Source organism: Perognathus longimembris, chromosome 10 (assembly GCF_023159225.1).
Source record: "Perognathus longimembris pacificus isolate PPM17 chromosome 10, ASM2315922v1, whole genome shotgun sequence".
NCBI classification, from domain to species: Eukaryota; Metazoa; Chordata; class Mammalia; order Rodentia; family Heteromyidae; genus Perognathus; species Perognathus longimembris.
The window spans coordinates 23,638,595-23,661,910 of NC_063170.1; the positions used below are offsets into that span (position 1 = coordinate 23,638,595).

The 23,316-nt window shown below is 45.5% G+C and overlaps 1 protein-coding gene, 1 long non-coding RNA gene and 1 pseudogene across 2 annotated transcripts in view; 2 read left to right on the plus strand and 1 right to left on the minus strand.

Moving 5' to 3' along the window:
* The window catches only part of Chd9 (chromodomain helicase DNA binding protein 9), a 208,453-nt gene extending 196,933 nt beyond the window's left edge, over positions 1-11,520 (minus strand). The window contains exon 1 of the mRNA XM_048355606.1: positions 11,490-11,520. The gene's annotated coding sequence lies outside the window, so the exon portion shown is untranslated. The remainder of the gene's footprint in view (positions 1-11,489) is intronic.
* Positions 6,004-22,434, plus strand: LOC125358465. Its single transcript, XR_007212311.1, has 3 exons — positions 6,004-6,439; positions 7,552-7,554; positions 22,415-22,434. It is a non-coding gene; the product is annotated as an uncharacterized LOC125358465 (long non-coding RNA).
* Positions 20,667-21,233, plus strand: LOC125358462 (annotated as a pseudogene).
* Positions 22,435-23,316: the final 882 nt, after the last annotated feature.

The following is a 23,316-nucleotide window of genomic DNA, read 5'->3' on the forward strand; positions in this document are numbered from 1 at the left end:
ACATAGAGACTTCCTTCCCATGGTACAGAATGGAAAGGGAGAGAAAGAACACCTCAGCAATGAACAGACCTGACAAAGCCTAGCTCAGCCAGGAAGTGGTAAGGTTGTAGAGGACTCTAATCCTAGCTAATCCCAGCTACTTGGGATGAGGAAGTAGGAGGATCTTAAATTCCTGGGCAGCCTGGGCTACTCACTAAGGTCCTGTCATAATATAAAAACAAAAGAGCCAGGTGCTGATGGCTCAGGCCTGTAATCCTAGCTACTTAGGAGACAGAGCTGAAGATTGACATTCTAAGCCAGGCTGGGAAGGAAAAGTCCATGAGACTTACCTCCAATTAATCACCAAAAAGCCAGAAGTAGTAAACTCAAGTGGCAGAGTACCAGCAGAGCAGAATAAGCTCAGGGATAGTACCTAGGCCCTGAGTTCAAGTCCTGGGGCCAGCACACAAAAAAAGGGGGTGGGAACCAAATATAGGGTATATGGGAACTCTTTGGACTATCTCAATTTCCCTATAAATGTAAACTGTTCTAAAAATAAATAAACTTGATTAAAATCAAGCACAGAAATTCTTAGGTGGTACCCGAGCAGCTGGTCTCTTGGGATGCATTCACAGAGGTGAAATGGATCTCGGAATGAAGGGACTGAGGAGAAAGATACAGATACAGCAACAGCAGAAGGGAGGGAAAATAGGTCACATTGCACATAACGTATGCCTCTCCTCCATCAGACTCCTTGAGACTCCTGAGTGCTTCTCCCATTAGGCTGTCAGCTCTGGACATAAATATTGGGGAATGATTTTTAATAGTCAGTCTAGCCTCCTCCTCTGAGGCTAGCCTCAGCTTTGTGTTCTCATAGGAGAATCCAGAGGGGCAACTCTGTGGATTCAGTTCTCATCCAGTCACACAGGGCTGTCCCTAAGAGTAAAGGACATTTTTCTTCTCCTAGGGCTACAAATTCATATGCATTTTAGTTTTCTTTCTTGGCCAAATCATGGTTCTCTATGCTGAAGCCTTATGTATAATGACTTGTTTTATCTGCAGTGTTGGGGGCTAGGCAGGCTAGGCAAGTCTTCTACCACTAAGTTGCATCTCGAATCAATGTATATTTTATCAAGGCTAACAAAATGTCTGCCTGCTCCAAAATAATAAAAATCTAATTAGTTCGGCATGACCAATGTTTAAAAGCTGCAAACTTGGAACACCAGAGAATCTTATGTTTGATCTCTAGCACAGCCACTTAAAAGAAAAAAGCAAACTCAATTGCTGCTTGGGTTGAAGGTTTAGGCATTCTCTCCTGCCTCATGGCTCTCTGGTAGCCCCTCGTATCTCCATCATAGCTCAGTGGTAACAGCAAAACACAGTGACAGTTAAATACTGTGAGGTGCCAGTGCCATAATTGGAAGAAAACCCACATCCTAGAAAATTGCTTCCTGATTGTAAGAAGTTGCTTACTGTGTGAAAGTCACCCTGAAAATTCCAGGCGAGCATAATTCATCCTTGCAATGTGCACACAATGTCTATGATTACTGATCTGCAAAAGTCCTTAAGGGCAGGGCAGGATGTGTCTCTGGACAAAGCTGGAAGATCCAGACCTGGAAATTAAATCAAGCCTCAACAATGAAAAATAAATAAATAAATAAATAACCAGGCCAATTGTGTCATCATATGCTGTAGAAACAAACAGGCAGACTGAAGAGAGCTCAGATAAGAAAGCAGCAAAAAGTCCATCTCAGAGAATCTGTCTTCTCCCTCATTGTCCAGGCGAGAGCAAGCTCTGAAAGCCTATGGGAGCAGGCAGCCAGTACTCCAGGAATACTCCCTTGATAGGGATCTTAAGGCTGGTCTAGAAAGCAATGGGGAGGAACGCAGTTGGTAATTGATTAGTCATGTCTACCATGGGTATTGGAATGGGGGAATACACTGGCTGCCACTCTATACTCTCCCATAAGCATACAAATGTATTAGGCTAGCCAGGCTATTTAATGTCACTCATCTTGCTCACCTTGCTTGGATTCCATGAATACCAACCTTTTAACTAGAATCCAGTTTTCCATATGGTCTTTCCCACTGGGGAAAGAATGTGCTGACAAGTTGACATAAGGGTTTCAGGCTGCTTAGCAGTTCTCTCTCCCTTTGTGATTTAATATAGCTGTGGTCTGGCTTCCTCACCAGGCTCCTGTGAATTGGGTTAGTCAAGCCTTTTCAGCCTGATTAACTCCAAGTGCAACAGTCTGCAAAGTATCTGGACTACCAGTTGAGGCTGGCCCTGGGGGTTTTCTCCTTGACTGACTAGCAAGTCTCCTTTTTTCCCTCTTTGCTTTTTAATTTAAGTGCTGGGAATTGAACACAAGGCCTTCAGAGTGACAGACAAGGGCTCTACTATGTCAGTGTTTGCCTCCCTCCCGGGTTTCACTATACGACATGAACTCTCAAGTTCATTTTCCAGCTCAGTCACTTACTAGCTCTCTAACTTCAGGCAGGACATGTCAAGTGAAGTGCACCCTATGTTCTCAGAAGTGAAGTGCACCTAATTATAGTATCTACCTCAAATAGTACTTAATCCATACAGCTGTGGTGAAGATTAATTGAATTACACATGTAAAGTGCTTAGAAGATGGGCCTGCAGGGGTTGGAGGTGGGGTGAAGAAAAAGAAGATCTACACTGTGGATGGGAATGCAAATTATGACAACCATTATGGAAAGCAGTGTGGAGGCTCCTTAAAACAACTAGCAATAGCTGGGGATATGGCCTAGTGGCAAGAGTGCTTGCCTCGTATACATGAGGCCCTGGGTTCAATTCCCCAGCACCACATATACAGAAAATGGCCAGAAGTGGTGCTGTGGCTCAAGTGGCAGAGTGCTAGCCTTGAGCAAAAAGAAGCCAGGGACAGTGCTCAGGCCCTGAGTTCAAGCCCAGGACTGGCCAAAAAAAAACAAAACAACAACAACAACCAAAAAACAAACAACTAGCAATAGAACCACCATATGACTGGACAATCCTGTTCTTGAGTATGTTTCCAAAGGAACTGATACCAGTACATGCAAGACACATCTGCACTCACATGGTTATCACCAAACTATTCATGATGGCCAAGCTACAGAACCAACCAACATGTCCATCTGTGGGTAAATGAACATAGAAAAATTTCACATATACAATGGAATATTATTCAGTCACACAAAAAAAGAATAAGATCCTAGTTGTAGCAATATGGATGAGCCTGGAGGACATTATGTTAATGAACTATCAATCTTATAAAAGTAGAGAGTAGAAGAGTGGTTACCAGAGGCTGGTAAGGGTGGAAAGGGAGGCAAAGATGGAGAAGATATTGCACGGGTACCAAAGATAGTTCACAAAAGAAATAACTTCTTACATTCTGTAGCTCAGTAGAATAACGAGGATTGACATGTATATTTCAAAACTGCAAGCAAGAAAAATTTTGTGTGTTCTCAACACAAAGAAATGGTGTTTACAGTGGCAGACGTGTCAGTCACCCAGATCTAATCATTATACATTACACATGTGTATTGACATATCACACCAGATCCCATAAATATGTACAACTATTATGCCTGCTAAAAAAACAAAAGCAAAAACAGTCCAGCCTGGTGTTGGGGTGGCTCACGCTATAACCCTGGTTACTCAAGAGGCTGAGATCGGAGGGTTGTGATCTGAAGCCAGCCTGGGCAGGAAAGTCCATGAGACTCTTTTCTCCAAGTAACTACTAAAATGGAAATGGAGCTGTGGCTCAAAGTGGTAGAGCACTAGTTTTGAGCAAAATGGCTCAAGGACATCACCTAGGCCCTGGATTCAAGCCTCATGACTGGAAGAAAAAAGCACAGAGCACATAAATGGTGGCCGTTATTACATCTCATATTACCTATTAGATTATTTATTAATATTTTTCCTTAAATGGACACATGATTTCTACTATTTTAAAGGAAACTTACTTCTGTACATATAACATCAGTAACATCATTTATAGGTGAAAAGTCTAAAGATAAACATAAATCAATAAATCGATGTTATTAACTTGTTACTTTTTTTCCTTTTCATGGTGGTGGTGTTCTAAGACACGCAGGCGCGCGCGAGCACGTGCACGTGTGTGTGTGTGTGTGTGTGTGTGTGTGTGTGTGTGTACTGGGACCTGACCTCAAGGCCTCACGTTCTTGCTTATCTTTTTTACTCAATGCTGGTGCTCTGTCACATGATCCACAGCTCCATTTTGGGCTTTCTGCTGCTTAACTGGAGATAAGAGTCTCACGGATGGGGCTGGGAACATGGCCTAGTGGCAAGAGTGCTTGACTCGTATACATGAAGCCCTGGGTTCGATTCCCTAGCACCACATATATAGAAAATGGCCAGAAGTGGCGCTGTGGCTCAAGTGACAGAGTGCTAGAGTCCAAGGCCCAGGACTGGCAAAAAAAGAAAACAAACAAACAAAAAAAAGAGTCTCATGGATGTTCCAACCTGGGCTAGCTCCGAACCATGCTCCTGCTCAGATCTCAGCCTCCTGAGTAGCTAGGATCATAGGCATGAGCCCCAGTACGGGGCTATAAGGGACATTTTTGACATTTCTCTCTAAGTGGTCCAGAGGGACTGAGCCCCATCATTGCCCAGTGGTAACTCACTACTCTATTTTTACTGGCTTTCCAATCTTCCTCGGTTCACCATTCTCACTGGGAATTCTGGGATCACTTCCCAGATAAATTTCAGGCACATGAATCTCTGCCTCATTATACATATACTTTTGGGGGAAACCCCAGCTATGTCACAGTTTTAAATTATCTGTTCTTTTGCAGCACTGCACTGAGGGCCTCATGAATGCTAGGCAAAGCCTCTACCACTTGAGCTATGCCCCCGGCCCCTTTGTTTGCATATTCTTTTTGAGAAAGGGTATTAAGTTTGCCTTGGCTGGTCTCAAACAGGCTATTTTCTTTTCTTATTTTCCTTTTTTTTTTTTTTTTTTTTTTTTTTGCCATTCCTGAGGCTTGAACTCAGGGCCTGGGCACTGTCCCTGGCTTCTTTTTGCTATAGGCTAGCACTCTACCACTTGAGCCACAGCGCCATTTCTGGCCTTTTCTGTTTATCTAGTGGTGAGGAATTGAACCCAGGGCTTCATACATGCCAAGTAAGCACTCTACCCCTAAGCCATATTCCCAGCCTCCATGTTATTTTCGTTAGCTGGGATGATAGACGTAAACCACCAAACACAGGTGCAGTTTTATATTTCTCATGATAGGATGAGTTACCATCAGGAGGGTCCGTTCCAGTTTACTGGAACTATAAAGAAATGGCTGAGCTCTGGCGCATGTAATCCTAGCTACTCAGGAGGCTGAGATCTGAGAATCAGGGTTCAAAGCCAGCCAGGGCACACAAACCCAAGAGATTCTTATCTCCAATCAATCAGCAAAAAGTCGGAAGAGGTGTGTCAAGTGGTAGAGTGCCAGTCTTGAGCAAAAAAGCAAAAAGCTTAGGAGCAAGTACCCCCCCCACCCCACCCCCCCAAAATAGAATTAAAGGTTGAGACTGTTGAATGGTGATTTATGAGTCAGGAAAAGACTCCAGCCAATGAACATTTTGTATCTATCCTTTTGACCTCAGGTCCTTTTATATTTGTATCAAACCACTATCCATGGCTCACATCCAGCTCACTGCCTGTTCCTACACAGTCTGAGCCCTAAGAAGGATTTTCACTTTTTTTTTTTTTTTTTTTTTGCCATTCCTGGGGACTGGACTCAGGGCCTGAGCACTGTCCTTGGCTTCTTTTTGCTCAAGGCTAGCACTCTGCCACTTGAGCCACAGAGCTACTTCTGGCCATTTTCTGTATATGTGGTGCTGGGGAATCAAACCCAGGGCCTCATGTATACAAGGCAAGCACTCTTGCCACTAGGCCATATCCCCAGCCCACGATTTTCACACTTTTTTAAAATAGCTCAGAAGAAAATTAGAACCATAGTTTGTAATTTTTTTAAAAAATTACATCAAACTAAGAAGAGTATGGTGGCCCATGTGTATAGTCCCTGCTTCTTGAAAGGCTGAGACAGGGAAATAGTTTGACCCTAGAAGTTCCAGGAGACCTTGGCAACATAGTGAAGCTTCACTTCAGGTAAGTAACTAAGTAATCTACCTTTGGCTCTACAGGCATAGCTTGGTGGTAGAGTGCCTGCTCAGCATGGAGGAGGCCCTGAAATCAATCCTAGAACTGCAAAACCCATTTTAAGCCCTTCCCCCAGTGATATGAAATCTTCAGTGTCCATAAAGTTTTACTGGAGCACAGCTAGACTCATGATTTACATACAAGTCCTCTATGGCTGTTGATACCCTGCAATGGCAGAATTGAATAGTCACAACTGAAACCACATAGTCTTGAAGCTGAAACTATTTGCTAGTAAGAGGTGTGTATGTGTGTGTGTGTGTGTGTGTGTGTGTGTGTGTGTGTGTGTATGTATGTTTGTTTTGGCCCTGGGGCTTGAACTCAGGACTTTCGCACTTCTACTTGGCTTTTATTCTGGGGCTGGTACTCAACAACTTAAGCCACTCCTCCACTTCTGCCTTTTTTGCTGGTTAATTGGAAGTAAGTGTGCATGGATCTTTCTGCCTAGGTTGGCTTAGACCTACGATCCTCAGATCTCAGCCGCCTAAGTAGCTAGAACTACAGGTGTGAGCCACCAGAACCCAGCTGTACCAGGACCTTTAGTTTGCTGCTTCCTGTTCAAGCTCATTCTCCTAAAGAGTCAAAAGGTCCATCCAGGCCTTGTTGTTGGGGTGGGTTGTTGTAGGGAGAGTTCCAAGGAGCGCTTTCCATTCCTTCTTTCACCCTGACTATACTATCTTCTGCAGGTATCTTGGGCTCTTCCACCAGGACACTGCATCTCCTGGTATCTCTACTAGGAAGAGAAATACTTTCTTAGTAATAGGACTATGCTTTTTAAAATATAATAATATTATTATTAAGGTGCTGAACAGAGGGGTTACCATTCTATAAGTTATTACTTATAGAATGACATTTCTTCTTTTTTTTTTGATAATGACATTCCTTCCTTTGTTTTATTATTATTTGTGAAAGAACATAAATGTTTTCCAGTCTATTGCTATCCCAAGGTTTCGTGCCTTTTTTTTTTTCCCCAGTCCTGGGGCTTGAATCAGGGCCTGAGCACTGTCCCTGGCTTCTTTTTGCTCAAGGCTAGCACTCAACCACTTGAGCCACAGCACCACTTCCAGCTATTTCTGTGTATGAGGTGCTGAGGAATCGAACCCAGGGCTTCATGAATGCGAGGCAAGCACTCTATCACTAAGCCACATTCCCAGCCCCAAGTCCCATGTTTTCTTCTCAAATTCAATCCTCAGGTCTTAGCTTCCTGAGTAGCTAAGATTACAGATGTGAGTCACCTGCCTTGTTCCCAAGTTTGCAATCATACTAAATGGCATTTGCCATTGCTTGTTTACCAACTATTTGTCTACTCAAACCAAACCTCCACCCAGGACTATGGCTTGAGATCTGACCCAAATGTGGCCTCCACATCTCAACATTAGATGAACATGGCCAGTGGGTGACAGCAGCATAACTTTGAGCAAGTTGCTCAGTGGCATGCGCATCGTGTCCATCATCTGTTAAAGGCAGAAACAAGTCCTGTTCAGCCTGCCAGGATCACTGTGCACTCGGGTGAAATGAGAGAGGCCCTCAAAACACGCCCTGCTCCCCACCTCTCTCCCCAGCACGAGGTCAAAGGTATATTCGTGCACCTTTGATCTCCACATTGGCTCACCAAGAGTTCCCTGGCCTTGCCACATTCTGGTCTACCTCTACACCTGCAGCTCCTGCAGCGCCACTATTCTTCCTCCTGCCCCTCACCTGGTAGACCGGCACACTGCCTTGTTTTATGTGTGTCTCAGGTTATTAAAGATTTCTTGCTGAAGCTGGGGGCTGGTGGCTCATGATTGTAATCCTAGCTACTCAGGAGGCTAAGATCTGAGGATCACAGTTCAAAGCCAGTCCAGGCAGAAAAGTCCCAGTCCCCGTGTGACCTTGATCTCCAATTAACCACTCCCCCCCCCCCCAAAAAAAAATCCAAGAGTGAAGCTGTGGTTCAAATTGGTAGACCTCTAGCCTTGAGCAAAAGAGCTCAGGGACAGTGCCCAGGTCTTGAGTTCAAGCCTCATGACTGACAAAAAAAAAAAAAAAAAGAAACTTTCTTCTGTTGCTGTGCTCAAACCCAGGGCCCTGCACATGCTAGACAAGCACGCTACCACTAAGCCACATTCCCAGCCCTAAAGACATCTTCATCCATATGTATTATTTCCTTACCACTGAACTCAGCCAACAGCACTGCAACTGGTTTCTGAATGAAGCTTATTTAACACATGCCTTTTCCTTAAAGCACATCACTGCTTTCTTGTGCTTAGGAATTTTAGATGGCACTCTAGCACCAGGCGTGGGTGCCAAGTCACTAGGAAAAAAAACACACTAATGAAAAAAAAGGCAATGTAGCATCAAAAAGACCATAAACAACACCCTTGTTTATATGTAATGGGGTTACAACCCAATGGAGTTATCTGCAATGGGGTTACAGCCCAATAATCCCATCGTAAACTGAAAATATTGCAAATTGAAAATACATTTAACACATCCAACCTATGCATCTCAGCTCCGCCACACGAACTCTATGGAGAATTTCTTCTACTGGGTCACTGGGCGATACAACTTCCTGCCAATCCCCACATCACACAAACATACCACACTGCAAACCGCTAGCCTAGAAAGGATTAAAATGCAAAATTGGCTGGTGATGTGACTCAAGTGGTTGAGCAAGCATAAGGCTCTGGGTTCAAATCCTAGAAGCAGCACAGAAATTTCAAAATCCAATGTATAGTATTTGGGGCGGGGGGTCATGGGGTGAACTCAGGGCCTGGGCACTGTCCCTGACCTCAAGGCTAGCACTCTACTACTTTGAGCCACAGTTCCACTTCCAGTTTTGTGGTGGAGATAAGCCATCTCCAGATCTCAGCCTCCTGAGTAGCTAGGATTACAGGTGTGAGCCACACAGCACTTCTGTACCCATAACAAATTCAGAAGAACATGGTTAAGCCATAAGTCAGGGAATGTCTATAGAACGTGAGCTAAAATAAGATAGACCATCTTTGTTTGGCCTCAGCTAAGAATGTGTATGTTGGGTGAGAAGATTTTTTGATGGTCTGCAAAGCCTTTAAATGACTATGAAAGTATGAGACATTGAGTTGGGAATCACACACAAATTGGAGCAAATCTGTGAGTTTACAAACAGAGAACTTGGAGCCTGGCCACTGGTGATCTATGCCTGTAATTATTCAGAAGGCTGAGAATTGAGATCATAGTTCAAAGCCAGCCCAAACAGGAAGGTCCATGAGAGTCTTAAATCCAAGTAAACAGCAAAAAGCTGGAAATGGAGGTATGACACAAGTGGTAGAGCACCAGTCCAGAACCTGAGTTCAAGCCACAGTACTGGCACTCATACACACACACACACACACACACACACACACACACAGAAATTGGATATAATAACTACTTCCTCTTATCCTCTGTCTTTCAATAAAGTGTGAGTTTTCAGGGGCTAGTTTACTTCTGTCTTAAGTACCATCTTCTTTCTGGTCCCTGGAAAGCTGCTGGGCACACAGTAGGCACTCAATAATAAACATATTTCCAGTAAGGGAATTAAAATGTTTCCAATCAGTGGAAGGGTGTGTTCAAGACAATGACAGCTAGTCTTAGAGACACACGGCTGACCTGTATCTCTGTCTGCTGGGCGCCTGTTGCAGGGGTTCAAATATGGGATCTGCCTCTTGTTAGATAATCCTCACTAAGTTCCTGAGCCTCTCAGAGGCTCAGCTTCTTCATCTCCCAAAAGGCAAAAATACAGAACTACCAGCACTTGAGTTATTAGATGGGGTACTTAGATATACTACTTATGATCTTGTAGGTCACGCTGCCAGCCACCTAAAGTGGCAATTCATGGAAAGCATTTAGTACTAGTGTTCATTCTGAATACTTCATGAAGCAATTCTTAAGAGTGTTTACAAAGCTGGCTCCTGTGGCTCATGCCTGTAATCCCAGCTCATCAGAAGTTTCAGATCTGAAAATTGCAGTTCAGTCAGCCCAGGCAGGAAAGTCCATGAGACGTGTATCTCCAACTAACCACCCAAACCCAGAAGTGGAGCTGTGGCTCAAGTGGTAGAGTGCCAGCCTTCAGCGAAAAAGCTAAGGGACAGCACCCAGGCTCTGCGTTCAAGCCCCAGTATGAGTCGAGTGTGCACGCACACACACTCACAAACAAAAGAGTTTTTACAAGATCACATTCATTTTGCAGATGAGGAAACCTCAGCTGAGGGTGGTCCAGTAACTAAGTTGTCTAAGATTGTGAACCAGATAGGGCTGCATACACAGGCTCACATCTATAATCCTAGATACGCAGGAGGCTGAGATCTGAGTGTCTTAGTTTGAATCCAACCCCGGTAGGAAAGTCCCTGAGACTCTTATTTCAATAATCTGCCAAAAGGAAAAAAAGAAAAAAAGGGAAGTAGACACAGCCCAAGTGGTGGAGAACTAGTCTTGAAGCAAAAAGCCAACAGACAACCCCTAGGCCCAGAGTTCAAGTTCCAGGAAGAACACAAATTACAAGAGTTCTTAATAGTCCAGGTCTTGAACTCTGAACTTTCCAGGATGTGGGTGAGGCCGAAGCCCTCCTTTCTCCAATCCCTCCAGGAATATGAGTCACATCCCACACATCTCTTTGTCCCCTGCCACTCAAGTTCCACCATTCAGAAGCAGCCCTAGTGGGGTGCTGGCTAGTCACCTTGGTTTGACAGCTCCAAGGCAGAAGTATAGCTTGATTAAGAGAGGCAGCAGCAGCTGCTGCATGCTGGGTTGTATCAAACATCTGCTTTTCTTTCCCCCAAGGGTCCTCAGATTAGGACACAAACTGGAATCCGCTGGGAACTTTCAGTCTCCCGCACATCCCAATCCAGAACAAGTATACTTCTGAGTCTTTGGAGAAGGAGGAACCCCGATATTTGCACGTCTCCATGTCCTGCGCCTCCTCCCCACCCCCTCCCCAAGCAATGCCACGGTGTCCCCGAGTTTGAGAAGTTGTGCTGCAGACCTGCTCGGGACTCTTGACTACCGGCCTGGGATGGGGAAGGGGGAGGGGCGCCTTCGACCACGGGGGCTCCTTCTGCTCTGGGGGACCTGCGGCATGGAGTTTGGGGCTTTGCTTCCCCGAGGCCCGGCTCGTGGAGAATGTCTGCCCCTAGGCCCAAGCTCTGGAACTGTGGCTCTCAGGATCCTCTTAGGCAACGACACGTGTGACCGCACCGGCTCCTCCGGTTATCTCTGCAGATCGCCAGCAGTGCCTCTCCAGCCTCTCCCCCCCAGGCCCTCCCCCCGGCGGCCACGCTGCCCACCCCAACCTCAGAGATTACAGGGACACGCCCGGGGGCGCGGGAACCTTACCTTGGCTGCGGGCGCTGCCCTCTCCAGCGCCGAGGGTCTCCGGCCTGCGCCCGGGGAGGCGCCCGCTAGAGCGCAGGCGCCACCTAGTGGCCACAGGGCGGCAGCGCAAGGACGGCGGCGGGGGGAGGCGGCTGCCCGCGCGGGGCGGAAATGCGAGCCGCGGGCTCCCCACGTGGGCGGCCTTCCAGCCCGCTGCGGGCCCGGGGGCGCAGATCCAGACCGGGAGGCACCACCGTCACCCCACGGAGGGCACCGGGGCCTAGCGAGCTCCACTTTCTCTCCTGGGCGTGTAGGAGCAACCAGGCCTTGGCCCCCGGCCTGGAATCCACCCTGGGATTTTTATTTTATTTTATTTTTTAATTTTCCTGGCTGGGCTCTGGGATCTTTTCTTTCATCCAGCAGCCTCCACGACAGCCCGGTTTGGCATGGCTTCTCCTTTCAACGTGCCAGGAGCATCAGAAAATGCAAGGCTGGGTTTCTCTCTAGCCCTGGGAATCTTTCCCCGGTCTGCAGCCCTTTCCCCTGACCCCTGTGTCCCACCCTTGGCCCTCCTACCTCACTTCCTGCTTTCTCTGCGGTTGATCGTCGGCCAACATCTGTCGCTGTGGTTCCAGGTGAAGTGCCCCAGAGACACAATGAGGAACTTCAGGGGGTGGCCACCCAGGAAGTGTTTCCCACTGGGGCATTAGCATTCCTTGATGGGGCCTTCCGGACATGGGAGGGCCTCGCATCCCGGACTCCTCAGTACCCAAGGCTTGTAGCCACTCCTTTGAAGCAACTCCAAAAACACTTAAGATTTCCAGTAGTTTCCCTAGACTCAGGGAAAGTGTCCTAGGCTGACACCACATTAGCCGATAATTAAGATCAGGTGACACTTGATGAAGTGTAATGCCCACAGAGTGACATTCCCAAGCTGTCTTTTTATTTATATATTTTTTCTTGTTCCTTGGGCTTGAACTCAGGGTCTGGGCGCTATCCTTGTGCCTTCTTCCCTACCACTTTGAGCCACCGTGCCACTTCCGGTTTTCTGGTGGTTAATTGGAGATGAGAGCTGAGAGACTTTCCTGCCTGGACTGGCTTTTGAACTGCAATCCTCAGATTGCCTCCTGAGTAGCTAGGATTACAGACCCCTGGACACTGGCTGCCAGACTGTTATTGAAGCTATTTTCTTTCTTTTGTTTTTTTAAATGAGGACATGCCAGACAGGGTCGCAAAAAAGGTGAGAATTTAGCACCGAAGGCTGATGTCTGTATGCTTAGCTATTTATTTAGGAGCTTGAGATATAAGGATCACTGTTCAAAGCTAGCCCAGTCAGAAAAGTCTTGCCTACAATTTACTACCAAAAGGCCAGAAGTTGAGCTGTGTCTCAAGGGGAAAAGCTAAAAGATAGCACCCATGCCCTGAGTTCAAGCCCCAGTACTGCCACACACACACACACACACACACACACACACACACACACAGTGGTGGAGTCTTTAATATGTTCTTTTCACTTATTTATTTCTTGGACAAGTACTGAGTACCTACAGTGTGCCAGACACTTTTTTATTCAATAGTATAATACATTAACACATTCCCATCCCTTGAGATCCAACCCAGATCCTATAACAGGCTAGTCAAACTACCCCAAAACTAAATCTCAGCCCAGGATTAACGAACCTCCCCCCCCCCCCCCAACTGTTCTGTAATTGAGTTCTGGAGGGTTCAGCTCAGAATTTGAAAGAAATCCCTGAGGCCTGGAGGTAGCTATTTGTGTTGCAAAGTTGTTTGCAGGAATCTGTGCTCTTAATCCAGGAAGTTGATTCTGTGTCCTTGGGGGAGGGGAGTAAGGGTACAGTTGCCAGTAGAAACCTGAGATCACTTGTGAAAGTCACCCCAACACCTGAAGCTGAGGTTCTGTGATTCTCCCAGCTCCCCATATGTGTGTCTACGGAATCTCTCTCCTGGCCTAACTTGGCCAAAGTGAACATCAAGGTCAGAGGAGGGACAGGAGGACAGATATATCCCCTAGAAGGGTGAGGGGCATGGTGGACAGAGTGTCAGGGTGTCACCAACACCCTGACACTCTGTCACTGACGGAAGCCAGTCCAGGCCAGCTCCCTGCTGGCTGGTACCAGGTGAAGGTGAACAGGTCAGTGAAGTGCTGACAGCTCTTGGCAAGTACCAGCTGGCACGAAACTTCCCATTCTTTTACTTTTAAGTGCTTCTGAGTCACTTCCACACACGCCCTGGCTCAGTCCTAGAAACAGCTTCTCCCCCAACCATCAGGCCCCAAAGCAAGCCTGGACAAAGTCAGAAATTCTAGCCTCCTCCCTCAGCAGGGATTCTGTTGCCTGGCATGGCGGATTGAGGTCAGCTGCTTCCTAGTGACTTTCTCCAGGTGCTTTCCCAGCATTGCTCCCCTCCTACTGTCTACAGTGTTGGGGGAAACTGCAGAGTTCTCAGCAAGTCTGATTTCCCTGCAGGTTGTTGTCTCTTTGAAGGACAGTGCAGTATTTGATAGGTAAAAGCAGTGTCCAGAATAATAGAGGAGGGCTGGGCATGTGGCTTAGCAGTAGAATGCTTGCCTAGCATGCATGAAGCTCTGGGTTGGATTCCTCAGCACCACATAAACAGAAAACACCGGAAGTGGTGCTGCAGTAGAGTAGTAGAGTGCCAGCATTGAACAGAAAGAAGCCAGAGACAGTGCTCAGGCCTTGAGTTCTGTAGTATGGAGGTCAGATGTAGCCAACGAAAAAAGGCAGAAGCTGACTCCACCTCCACTATCTCCCCAGTCCTGGCTGCTCAGAAGCCTGGAAAGATTCCCTCTCCTTGTACAACAATAGTCCCCCCCCCCCCAGCCCCGTGCCCCCCTGCTGAATCTGCACTTCAATTCTTGATGGGCGTGCCTGGATTCCTACAGGAAGGGAAGCCCCATCCCCAAGTAATGGGAGTTCCTGAACCCCAAGAGACAGGGGCGGCACATGGCCTATAGGTTACTGAACCTGTCTGTCAAGTGTTTGGAACTAGGTAGGTCTGAATGGTGAGTGGGGGTGTTATAGTTCTAGGGCAGGGAGTTTAGGTGTGAGTGGATTTGGGGGCCTGGGGGCTAATGAGAGGAGCTGAGGACTTAAGGCGGCGGGGGGGGGGGGGGGGGGGGGGGGGGGGGATGCTAACACAGACACTGAGAATGTTTAGATGATTGACTATTGAATCCTCACAACAGTAACAATTATTTTTCTCAATTTACCAGTGAAGAAACCAACTTCTAACTAGACATTCCTATAATTCCAGCTATTGGGGAGGTTCAAAGCCAACCTGGCAGAAAGTCCATGCACATTTATCTCCAGTTAAGCACCAAAAAGTAGGAAGCGGGCTCAAGTGGTAGAGTACCATCATTAAGTGAAAAAGCTAAGGGACAGAGCCTAGGACCTGAGTTCAAGCCCCAATGTTAACGGACAGACAGACAGACACAGAAACTGACTCCTGTCTTTTTTTTTTTTTTTTGCCAGTCCTGGTGCTTGAACTCAGGGCCTGAGCACTGTCCTTGACTTCTTTTTGCTCAAGGCTAGCACTCTACCACTTGAGCCACAGTGCCACTTCTGGCCTTTTCTGTTTATGTGGTGCTGAGGAATTGAACCCAGGGCTTCATGCATGCTAGGCAAGCACTCTACCACTAAGCTGCATTCCTAGCCCCGACTAGCAACTTGTCTGAGGCACAGGAGGGAGATAGTGATCACCCATGACTGGAATCTGCATCACTGGATCCTAGAGCACATGCGTAGACAAGACTCTCCTGTTTACTCAGCATCTACTTAGTGCTGCCCACTTTGTATGTGTGGGATATGGTGGACCAGGCACTGTGGCTTTTATCTCTTTTGCTTTCTTGTTCTACTTGTTGTTTCCTTTAAAGGGAGAGTTTTGTTCTTTGTGAGAATTGTTTGTTTCTTGATTTGTTTTTTTGTTGCAGTTACTGGGGCTTGAATTTATAGCCTTGAGCTCTTGCTTGATTTTTTTTTTTTGCTCAAGGCTGGTGTTCTACCACTTAAGTCAAACCTCCACTTCCAGTTTTCTGTTGGTTAATTGGAAATAAGAGTCTCATGGGTACTTTTCTGCCCGTGCTGGCTTTGAACTGTGATCTTCAGATCTCAGCCTCCTGCATAGCTATGGTTATAGGCACGCGCCACCAGAGCTTGGCTGTCATTTTGTGTTGTTAATAAATCCCTAGCTATATTGTCCAAGGTGACCTTTTTTTTTTTTTTTTTGGCCAGGCCTGGGGCTTGGACTCAGGGCCTGAGCACTGTCCCTGGCTTCTTTTTGCTCAAGGCTAGCACTCTGCCACTTGAGCCACAGCGCCCCTTCTGGCCACTTTCTGTATATGTGGTGCTGGGGAATTGAACCCAGGGCCTCATGTATACGAGGCAAGCACTCTTGCCACTAGGCCATATCCTCAGCCCCATGACCTATTTTTTCATTAGGAAATGATGTACATATTGTAGAGTGATGCTCTGTTTAAGCATAGCCAAGAAGACATGAGGACCTGGTAGAAAGAGGTTTAGACAAAGGAGTCAGAGAGACCAAGGGGAAGAGAGCCTGGTGCCCATCCCAGGCAGGGCACTGAGTCTTGGAGGACTGACTTTGAGGATTGAATGACAACTTGACTTTGGGGGGCATAGTGTATCTAAGAATGACTGCAGTCCTACTTATTACCTGGTCTGTGACTGTACCTGCAAATCTCCTCAGATATTAGGAGCTTAATGGCAGGATAATACCAATGTTGAAGGAAGCCTCATGCACTCACTTCAAAAGTCCCAGGGAGCTGGGTGCCAGTGGCTCACACCTGTAAGCCCTAGCTACTTAGGAGGCTGAGATCAGAAGTGGCGCTATGGCTCAAAGCGGTAGAGTGCTAGCCTTGAGCAAAAGAGCTCAGGGACAGCACACAGGTCCTGAGTTCAAGCCCTATGACTGATGTTATTGTAAGGTAAATTATCAGAGAAGCCACATTTTGAAGGATCAAATCTTGGTGTCTTTATTAGAACATTAGCAGTCAAAAACAGTTAACATGGTCAGGAAACAGGCCAGAGAGGAAAGAAAGAATAAAAACCTTACCAACAAACCAATTCAGCTCTGATGGAGAGCTGACTTGGGACACCATGGTGACTGGAGATGAGCCAGGAGACAGGATATAGGACGGGAACATGGAGACATGTGGCATGGCATGATGGCACCTGAGGTGGCCTGACCCTAAATAGGGTCAGGTCAGGGGGCAGGGTCACAGGAAGCAACCAGTCTCAGGCACTTGCCTGACAGATTCAGTAACCTATAGGCTACTGCCTATAGGGATTCAGGAACACCCATAACTTGAGGGTGGGACTTCCCTTCCTCTAGGAATCCAGGTGCACCTATCAAGATAAGATGCCAGATAGTATAACTCACCATGTGGCCAATGATGGTGCTGGCCAGATCTGACCTTCATATTACAGTTTTTGCTCAAGGCTAGTGCTCTACCACTTGAACCATACCTCTACTTCCAGCTTTTTGCTGGTTAACTGGAAATAAAAGTCTCATGGACAATCCTGTCTAGGTTGGCTTTGAACCTCAATCCTCAGGTCTCAGCTTCCTGAGTAGCTAGATTTATAGATGTGAGCCACAGATACCCAGCCTATGTCTTTTATTTTTATTATGAATTATTCTCCATGGAAAAGCATTCTGGCATAGCACGATTTATTGCAAGATTTACCTCCTTCAACAGTTCCTGTGTCCTCCAATTTTTCAGAACTGGAGATCAAACTCACGATTCATGCATGCTAAGCAAGTGCTCTACCTCTTAAGCCATGCCCCCAGCCTCAATCCTATGCCTTAAGAGAGCAGGATCTGTGTGGTTTGGGCTAGGGGACACGGTTCCTCTCTTGGCAGCTATCCTCCACTCTCTGCTTTGTCTTCAAGGCTGACTTAAATGAACAACTTGTAGGTGCTGCTTCTACTATGCCAACTAGTTGCAAGTTGGGTTAGGCTGACAGAGACTCCCAGGGAGAGAGCAGAGGGATAGAGGAGAGCAAGCCTGGGGTGTTTATATGTGCCAACTCTCCTTCTGGGGTACCTTGGATTGGCCACAGGGTATCTAAGCCCTCTCTGGCTCCTGCTCTGAGATGCTTCACTGTGGTAAATTATGATTCTATAAACTGTGATATAGGGTCTTTTTGTACCATGCAGAAGAGCTAGGGACTGAGGATCTAACCTAGTGGTAGAGCCCTTATCTGGCATGCACACAGACTGAGTTCAATCCCCAACACTGCACAATCAAACGATTTTTAGTAAAACAGAGCTAGGCATGATGGTGGCTTACACCTGTGATCCTCGCTACTCAGGAGGTAGAAATCAGGAAGATCGAGGTTCTGGGTTGACCTGAGCAATACATTGGATTTTTTCCTTTTCTTTGTTTTTGCCAGTCATGGGACCTGGTTGCTGTCCCTGATTTTTGTGCCCAAGGCTGGAGCTCTACCACATTGATCCACTCTTCGCTTCCGGTTTCCTGGTGGTTAATTGGAGATCAGAATCTCACTGACTTTCCTGCCTGGGCCAGCTTCAAACCGTGATCCTCAGATCCCAGCCTCCTGAGTGAGCCACCAGTGCCCAGCTATTTTTTCATTCATTCCCTTTTTCTTTTTTTTTGTGCTCGAACTGGTGCTTGAGCTCAGGGCTAGCACTGCCACTTGAGTTACACCTCTAGTTTGCAATTTTGCTGGTTAGTTGGAGATGGAGTCTTACGGACTTTTTAACTTGAACTGTCTTCAAACCTCTATCCTCCAGGTCTTAGCTTTTTGAGTATTAAAGGCATGAACCACCAGTATCTGGCTTTGTTTTTTTGCTTTTGTTTTTTTGAGACAAGGTCTTGCTATACAGCCCAGAGTGCCCTCAAACTCTTGATCTTCCGGTCCCCATCTCCTGAGTGCTGAGATCACAGGTGTGTGCCACTATACCTGACTCTTATGTAGGATCTTTGGGGAGCACATATTTTAATTTTTTTCAAGTAATGTTACAGACTGAATTATGTCTTTTTCTTTTCTTTTTTGGTCCTAAGGTTGAACTCTGGGCCTGGGTGTTGTCCCTGAGCTCTTCAGCTCAAGGCTAGTGCTCTACCACTTGAGCCACAGAGCCATTTCTTTAGGTCCTTTCCTTAATTACCAATGTCACTGTAACTGGAGATAGGATTTTTATGAAAACAATAAGGAAGTAAATAAAACGGACCTTTCTGATCTCATAGGACTGGTGTCTTTGTGTTCTTCAGTGTTGAGTATTGGATCCAGGACTTTATGCCAGCTATACCAGGATGTACCGCAGAGCTATACCCTCTGTCCCTAGACTGATGTCTTCGTAGGAAGAGGAAGGAAGCTGGGTATGATAGGAAATGCTTATAAATCATAGCATTCTGGGGAGGATTATTTTGAGTTGAAGGAGGGAGAGAGAGACAGAGACAGAGACAGAGACAGAAGAAAATAGAAAGGGAGAAGAGAGGAAAAGGGAAGGGAAAGGAAGTGAAGGAAGAAGGAAATAAAGGAAAAAGAAAGAAAGAAAGAACAAATGAAAGAAAGGAAGAAAGAAAAGAGAGAAAAAGAATGGATGCCAGAATTCTTGATTTCTGAGATTGGAAGGAAGTCCACATGAGGAAAGTGAGAAGGTGACCATAAAAAGCCTTTGCAGGAACAGAATTTGCTGGTATTGTGATTATAGATGTTTAGCCTCCCAAACTGTGAGAAAATAAATGTGTACTATGTGAAGCATTTTGGTATGGCTACCCTGGCCAATGACTATGGGTGAATACCATACACTAAGTATGTGTTGTTTTTTTCCCTTCCAGTGTTGAGAATCAAACCCAGGGCCTTGAGCATTCAAGGCAAATGCTCTCCCACTCTCCCTTGGCTTACATGTTTTAATTTCATAAGAAACTGTTTCTCCAAAGCCTGGATCACTTTGCATCCCCACCAGCCACACAGGAGCATTCCACTTGTTCCATATTTTTATGTGTTTTTAGGTTGATGTGTGTGTGTGTGTGTGTGTGTGTGTGTGTGTTTAGTGTCAGTTCTGGGACTTGAACTCAAGGCCAGGGTTCTCTCTATTAGCTTTTTCACTCAAGGCTAGCGTTCCAAGCTCTTGAGCTGCAGCTCCACTTCTGGCTTCTTTTGCTGGTTTATCAGAGATAAGAGACTCTTGGACTTTCGCTTGCCTGCCCCAGTTGGCTTGAAACTGTTATTCTCAGGTGCTTTGGCCTCCTGAGAAGCTAGGATTACGAGTGTGAGTCGCTGGCACCGAGCTTAGAAATTTCCTTTTATTACTACCTTCAAAACACACACACACACTCTATGGTCTCCCTCATAGGGAATAATCAGCACAGGTTTGGGCTAGTCACAGCAGAGGATCACAAAAGCCTAATAGCTATGCCCTTATGAGCACATAAGATGATGCTAAGTGAAATGAACTCCATGTTATGGAAACGACTGTTATATCACTGTTGTAATCACTTTCAACATGCCATGTGAAACCGTTTGTTGATGATCCTCTTGTATCCCCTTCCTGTGGTTGTACCCGCATTATCACTGTTTCTCATCTGAGTACACTGGATACTGTATATACTGGTATTAGAACTAGGGAAGTGAAAGGGAGTAACAAAATCGAGAGACAAAGGATAAAAAGACAAATGACTCCCAAAGCAATACTTGCAAAACCATTTGGTGTAAACCAACTGAACAACTCATGGGGGGAGAGGGAAAGGGGGAGGGGGGAGGGGGGATGAGGAGGAGGTAACAAACAGTACAAGAAATGTACCCAAGGCCTAACATATGAAACTGTAACCTCTCTGTACATCATTTTGACAACAGATAAGAAAACACACACACACACACACACACACACACACACACACACACACACACACAACCTGGGCTTTGGTAACTCAAACCTATAATCCTAGTTACTCAGGAGGCTGAGATCTGAGGATCGAGGTTCAAAGCCAGCCCAGGCAGGAAAGTCCCTGAGACTCTTATCTCCAATTAACCACCAAGTGCTGTGGCTCAAAATGGTAAAGTGCTAGACTGGAGGGAAAAAGCTCAGGGACAGTAGCTAAGCTGTGAGTTCAAGTCCCACATCCAACAGTAAGAGAGAAGAATAAAAGAAAGTTCTGTGGGATTCCTTAGAAGCAAGATGGCGGCTTTGATAAGGCTGAGTATCCTCTGCAGTGACCGAGGAGGCTGAGCTCTGTTCCTCCGAACCCCTGTGGTGAGACCTGCTTGTGTCTCAGCATTTCTCCAGGATTCACGTACCCCAGGCTGGTGTGGAACACGGCACATTCACCTGTCACCAAGCCGACACGCCGATCCACAGCGGCATCTCTCCACTGGACTGGTGAGAGGGTTCTTGCTGTTAGCCTCCTGGACCTGCTTCCAACTGCATATTTGAATCCTTGCACTGCGGTGGACTACTGCCTGGCTGCAGCCCTCACACTCCATAGTTACTGGGGCCTTGGACAAGTTTTTACTGATTATGTTCACGGGGACACGTTGCCAAAGGTTGCCAGAGTAGTCCTGGTGCTCTTCTCATCTGTAACCTTTGCTGGGCTTTGTTATTTCAACTATCACGATGTGGGCATCTGCAAGGCCCTGGCCATGTTGTGGAAGCTCTAACTTCACCCATTAAGAATTGATTGTATGCACCTTTGTCTCTGCTCTGTCATGCCATTCAGCTTACAGTAAAAAAAGAAATAACAGATGAGTACACTGGTGGATAAACCTTCTCCTGATTACATGGTTATTTTCAGAATTTAATGTGGAGGAAAATTTTGAGAGGAATTAGATCTAAGAAACTGAGACTGAGTTCTTGTAGTGGTGTCTTCCCACCTCATAAAACCATTGGTGTCAACAGTATATATGGTTGGTTTCTTTGTTTTTTTTTTTTTTTTTTTTTTTTTTTAGTTTCTTTGCCTTTTAACTTATCAATTTATCAATCTCTTAAAAGAATTCAGCTTTATTGTTATCAGTACATGATAATACTTATGTTTTGGTCCTGGAACTAATGGAGAGGGAAAGTTTGTTCGATTGTGAGTGAAGACTGCAGAAAATTGGTCGGTATTTCAGTTTTGAAAGTGTCCCTCAGTTCTGTTGATACTGGAATTGATGGTCACAGTCCTATGGGAACTTTAAAATTCGAAGGTGCTTTATCTCACATTACAGATTTCTAGATCCTAGAAGGGAAACTGAGAGCTTCCCCAACAGATGTACTAAAATTTAGGGAACGAGATTTCCCCTGTAGATGTATTAAAATATTTCAGATTCCAAACACATTTCATCTTCAAAAGTAAGTAGCAAAACAGTTTTCCACTGGAAATTGCTAATGGGAAAATGTATTCTATGAAAAGTTTTTTAAATAAAAATTGAATAATAAAAAAAGAAAGTTCTGTGATATCTTAAATTTAATTTTGAAAGGGGAAGCAGATAAGGGAAGTTAATCGTTAACAGCTTCAATGGGCAAAATCCATATGCCAGCACACCCAACCACCAGGGTCACCAAGCCGTGTGTACCTATAACCTTTTCCTGCTCTTAACCTCAATCAGTCCAGAAGCAACAACTTTTCCAGAAAGGGGAAACTTTTCTTCTTTGTATAATCTCTTTTCCTTCTTCCCATCACCAATGTAAGGGCAATGTGTTATGCCTTTCTTTCCCAAATTTTAAATGAACTGAACAACTCATGGTGGGGAAAGGGATAGGGGGAGGGGGAGGGGGGTATGAGGGAGGAGGTAACAAACAGTATAAGAAATGTATCCAGTGCCTAACGTATGAAACTGTTACCCCTCTGTACATCAGTCTGACAATAAAAATTAAAAAAAAAAAAACTGCAAAAAAAAAAAAAAAGTTGTGATTCAATGAAGCTCTTTTGCTTGTTTGTTTTTAACCAGTCCTGGGGCTTGAACTCAGGGCTTGAGTACTGACCCTGGGCCTCTTTATGCTCAAGGCTAGTGCTCTGCCACTTGAACCACTTCTAGCTTTTTCTATATATGTGGTGCTGAGGAATCAAACCCCGGGCTTCATGTATACGAGGCAAGCACCTTACCGCTAGGCTATATTCCCAGCCCACTTTTAGCTTTTTCTGAGTAGTTTACTGGGGATTAGTCTCATGGACTTTTCTGTCCTGGCTGGCTTCAAACCATGATCCTCAGATCTCAGCCTCCTGAGTAGCTAGGTTTACAGATGTAGTATTTCTATTATTAATAAAAGTAATCATTTAGAATGCACAGCCAACCACATGCAGGTTATTATTAGATTACCTTATCAAATAAAAATACAGATTGTCCAGTTAAACGTGAATTCTTTTTTTTTTTTTTTTTTGGCCAGTCCTGGGCCTTGGACTCAGGGCCTGAGCACTGTCCCTGGCTTCTTCCCGCTCAAGGCTAGCACTCTGCCACTTGAGCCACAGCGCCGCTTCTGGCCGTTTTCTGTATATGTGGTGCTGGGGAATCGAACCTAGGGCCTCGTGTATCCGAGGCAGGCACTCTTGCCACTAGGCTATATCCCCAGCCCCTAAACGTGAATTCTAATGATCAAAAAATGTTAGTAGAAGTAGGCCTCATACATTATTTGTGACTTTCTTTTGAAAAGATATTGATTTTTACCTACAATTCAACCTTTAATAAATGTTCTGTTCTAATGCTGTTATATGTTCAGTCATGATCTGAATTTCAATTAATATTTTAACTGCAAATTATCTAACATAGAGCATGGGTTACCATCATATCTAGAACTATCCTGACACTTTCATTATTGTTGTATGATGTGTTAAAGTGCAATTAGGTCAAGAAAT